Source organism: Diabrotica undecimpunctata, chromosome 1 (assembly GCF_040954645.1).
Source record: "Diabrotica undecimpunctata isolate CICGRU chromosome 1, icDiaUnde3, whole genome shotgun sequence".
In the NCBI taxonomy this organism is placed as follows: domain Eukaryota; kingdom Metazoa; phylum Arthropoda; class Insecta; order Coleoptera; family Chrysomelidae; genus Diabrotica; species Diabrotica undecimpunctata.
The window spans coordinates 142,922,030-142,927,032 of record NC_092803.1 but is presented as its reverse complement, the minus strand read 5'-3'; the positions used below and the strand labels follow the sequence as shown (position 1 = coordinate 142,927,032).

Here is a 5,003-nt window from a genome sequence, read left to right as displayed (position 1 = left end):
AAAAGTGGGGAGAGAGTTTCTAGCGCCAAATAAGTTCGGAATCGGGAACTAAAAATTTAGCGGCAAATTCAAAATGTAGGTTCTGAATTTAAGGCGGGAAATTCAAAAAAGATATACTGAATTTTAGGCGGGAAATTTAAAAAATAAATTTCTGAATTTTAGGCGGGAAATTCAAAATGTTCCGAATATTATATAGAAAACAAATATAGTCATAAAATAATAAATAAAAACTTATTCTATGCCAAAATATATTCTCTGTCCAAAAATGTAGTATACACTTATGCAATTTTGTATACCATAAATGTATAACATATCAGATAGAGACATATGTTTTGGCACAGGAAAAGTTTTTATTTATTATTTTGTGACTATATCTGTTTTCCATTACATTAAAACATCAACATAAAAAACAGATATTCTTAAAAATTTATTTATTTCTGTAATTTATAAAATTTGAGGAATCACAGAGATATAATAAATTATAAAGATCGTCATCACTGCCATTGTGGTGGTCTTCACCTGTATCCACGAAACTAGGCTCCATTCTGAACTTAAGTAAGCCCTACCTGCGGAGACTTGCATACCCATATGGACATTCAGGCATACAATTCATTGAGGTGAGAAAGATTGGTCCTAGTAAATTAGGGACCACTCCTTCGAGCCCCAATGCTCCCCAGGCTTTCCTCACCCTCCCCCCCATACCACGCTGATGTGCTATGGGAGGCTAGTTTCATCTATATATTTACTGAATAGTGCAGAGCAGCATGAGGCTCTTTAGTCTTGCTATGCTATTTGTATGTTTGTGTATATATATATATATATATATATATATATATATATATATATATATATATATATATATATATATATATGTGTGTGTGTGTATGTATATGTTAGAGATTTATTATGTATCTAATGTATTTTACACACAAACATATATAAATAAAAAATAAACTATGTTTATGAGTAAAATATCAAAGGAGAATTTTTAAATACACAGTGTTCACAAATTATATGCAATTTCTTTGAATTTCATGAATTTGTAACTAAGTATAATTAAAGTAAAATATGTAACTATGTATAATAAAAGGAAAATATGTGATTATGTATAATTAAAGTAAAATATGTAACTATGTACTACAATAGGGAGCGAGACAAGGACATAGCATTTCTCCCAAACTGTTCACCCTTGTTCTATAAGACAAGGTAGATACAGATGAAAGCAATTGTGAAAGACCTAGATTCAGGAGCAGATGGAAAATGTTTGATGATGAAGATATATGTAAAACAATAAAAAGAATTTTAAAGATTCCATATGAGTCCAGTAAATAGAAAACACAATTTTATTTGTTTACAACAAAATGGAAATATGAAACTGTAAACAAGAATGAATAACATACAAATTGTACAGTTTTATACTGGAAATAATTTAATTACACTTATGACCTGTACTTACAAAATTGTTTTCTCCTACTTTCATATTTTCTGTGAGCTACTAATTTCATAGGATCTATCATAGTGTAGTCTGGTTTATTTTTAAGTAAGTTAATAAACTTCTGGTCTCTGCCATTTACAATTGCATTTACACTTTTACACCACATATACAGAGAAAGTCTAACAATAAATTTACATATATTTATACCTGTATTTGAATGGATTTTACAGTTGAATGGGGAAAAATTTAAACAATTCAATTTCAATGAAATCTGTATCCTCTTTCTTTACTCTAAATAACATATTATATTTACATTGCTCACAGGAAACCTTCAATACTTTCTTTGCTACATATCCTGCAACATAGGTTACAGTACACCTTCCCACCTGAGTTCTCATAACATTTGAAACTGAAAGAGGAAGTGAAACATTCACTTCAGGTGCCAAAGGTTTACAACCTGGTAATACCTCACCTGTTAAAAAAAACCTAATGCATCTAATGCTCCCTCACTAACATCATTTTCACAATTGCTTTCAGGTGAATGAAAAGATATAAAATTATTTACAAGCAAAGCTTTAAAAGTGGTTATAGCATCTGGCACACTTACTGAATGAAAAATGTAAAGACATATTTTTATAATATATTACCAAAGAATATAGAATATTTGATATTACCATGTACGTCAATAAACCTTATAGTTTGAGTTTCTTCTTCTTCAATATCTGCTGCATTCTGAGAGCCTGAAATTTAAATACAATATTTTAACAGAACATAACCAATAAATAAATCTGTTGGACTAATAAATAAACAAGTACTAGATATCTTGATCTTTATCATCATCAGAAATGAACCCAAATAATATGTTGCCCAGAAGGCCCATCAAAATTTATAATAATTAACTACAATTAATATTCATAATACTTATATTAAAAATCAAAGTCATATTTGCGGAATACAATTAAGTACAATTAGATTTATAAGTTTTGATGATTTTAAAATATGTAAGTAAGATTCATATGATAGGATTAACATTAATTTAAACAATAACAGTTTAAACATACAAAATATTATTTAATTTAAGTTTGCTAACAAACATTTGCTATGAGGTACAGTGCTTACCTATTGCTGGTAAAAATCCACTTTATCTTCGTCTGTAAAATGTCTAGAGCAAACACGAAATTTATTGTAAACAGTAAGAGGTAATTGTTTAATACTCCTCTCTTAATTACTTTCAACCATTCCAACGTGTCCATTTCATTTTTCGGATTTGGAAAACGAAATCTACTGCTTGTGTGGTCCTTACAACCAGGAACACAACATGGTTGGCTTTTTCTTTTCTTTTATTTTGTTCCATTTTAACGATCAACAATCATCAACAATCAATAAGATGATTACAACAAAGACAAAACAAAACAAAATTCAACTTGCAATATTTCAATGGCGTACAATACAAATAATACAATACCAACAAACCAACACAACACCAACCTTCATTCTTCAACTTCAATTCTTCCACGGCACATGCGTCTCATACCCCCACCTAGAGTAACTGTAGCGCCGCCGCCATTACGTACGACTGGAATCGTCCAAACAAACTTCCCCGCTGCCCTATCTCTCTTGCACTACTATTTCTTTTTATGTACTATGGATGCTGCCAAACTCAAACAACGATAATACCAACCAATCAGGAATACCAACACCTTTGTCCGATTATTTTCGCATGGAAGGGATTGATGACACTTTCAAAGAACTTTTGAAGACATTAAGTCTGATACTCAGAGACAAAAGAAAAAAATACAAAAATGAATGTTGAACCGCGAAAAAGTGTTGTGGCAACAGATTTAGAAAAAGAAAAGTTTAAAACTTAAGCAGAACCATCAGGAGTTCAAAATAAATGTCCAGTCGCACTTAACAGCGAGAACGAGAATCTAGTACTTCAGAAAACTCTCTCCAAACAAATGACAAGGAGTTAGTGTTGGCATCTGATAAAACAACAAAAACTTACGTTAACTCTGGAGACTTCTTAGTGGTCAAAGACCAAACACACCGTTGTCTGTTTGCACAAACGTGAATACTTCGTCTCGGTTTAAAAACATGATTAGTTTGAATAATGATCTTAGTGATTTGTGTATATATTGGCCGATCTTAAACATGTATTTTCCATTTCAGTAATGTATTTTTCCAATAATTCAAAGTTTATATTTATACGTATTTATATACACCTTACACAGTTTTTACCTCTTTCTATTGACCCTACAAAGGAATGAATAGGAACACAATTGTTTTATTCACCCCGCTTGGTGGGGTGAATGGAACACTAGGTTTTGATTCTTTTGTGATTAGAGGATTGAATTTCTAATTTTTTAACACCTAAATATGAAAAGAGAAAGGTAAGTTTGCAACATGTGTTAGTAACTTTTGTTTTAGTTGAAAATTGGAATCCGTTCCTATTCACTCTATTTTACGGTAGTTATGAAACTTGTCAGTGATTTTGCTTCAGTTACCAACAAGCCATTTATTTAAAATTAATTATTAATAAACCATTTAAACGTGTAATTCTTATATGCACACAATCACTTATTTATATCAACAATATTTCCTTGATGATTTATTCCGAGACTCGTGACCCACATTTAAAAAAAACAACAGGATTTTCCTGTAGATATTTGGATTTCTGGGTCAATATCATTATTAGTCGAAAAGCAATTATATATAGAATATTTTAAAAAACATTCAAGCCTCCGTAGTAAATGTTTATTCAAAGTTGATTTGTAGTAGAGATTTTAGATTTTGATACATTATTGTTTTCAACACTAACTCTTCGTCTAAGAATAAAACACTCAAAACTTTTGTTTTCTATACTTCCACAAAATTTATTACAATTTATTATCACTACAGCTGTTTAGACCAATAGCCTTTCTCAAGTTATCCTTGGTCGAATCTATAACTTACTAACTCTTCGAGTTTCGATTGAATAATAAAATCACTTTTAGTTTTTTTAAACTAGGCTTAACAACTGGAAAATGATTTCAAAAGGATTTATGCGCTATGTATTATAAATTCTCTAATTAAAATTTATTTACATTAGTTCGTCTTTTTCCGAGCTTACAAATAACATTTTTATGGACTATTTTTTATTTTGAACATGGTACACATGTACATCTCTGTTTTATTACTTTCTCATTAGTTCTTCGTAGTCCTTCAATTTTTATTAACAGAGCTAACATTTATTGGCAACAAAAATTGAGAAAAAGTTGCTTACATAAGTAAAAATTTTTATTAAAAAGTCCTCTAGAATTTTGGAATTGGTATCATGAATAAATAACGAAATATGTTCAATAAATCAACTGGCTACACTACGACCTGTAGTCTATAGCTGTAGTTAATAGCGGAAGTCTTCCGAAAAACTTTATCTTTTCTGGTATAATTTCATCCAGTTTAAGCAATTTGTATTTTTCGTGCATCTAGCTCTTTTTTGAGCTCTTCAATGTTCATTGAAAAATTTCCCAACAAGTTTCTTGCCTATTCCCGCATTTCTTTAATTGCTAATTGAAGCGCCAAGTATCTG

At 30.2% G+C, this 5,003-nt stretch overlaps 1 long non-coding RNA gene across 1 annotated transcript; it reads right to left on the bottom strand.

Moving 5' to 3' along the window:
• Positions 1–414: 414 nt before the first annotated feature.
• On the bottom strand, positions 415–3,058 carry LOC140432328 (uncharacterized). Its single transcript, XR_011949797.1, has 2 exons — positions 2,555–3,058; positions 415–2,175 (listed from the first exon to the last, which is right to left on the bottom strand). It is a non-coding gene; the product is annotated as an uncharacterized lncRNA (long non-coding RNA).
• Positions 3,059–5,003: the final 1,945 nt, after the last annotated feature.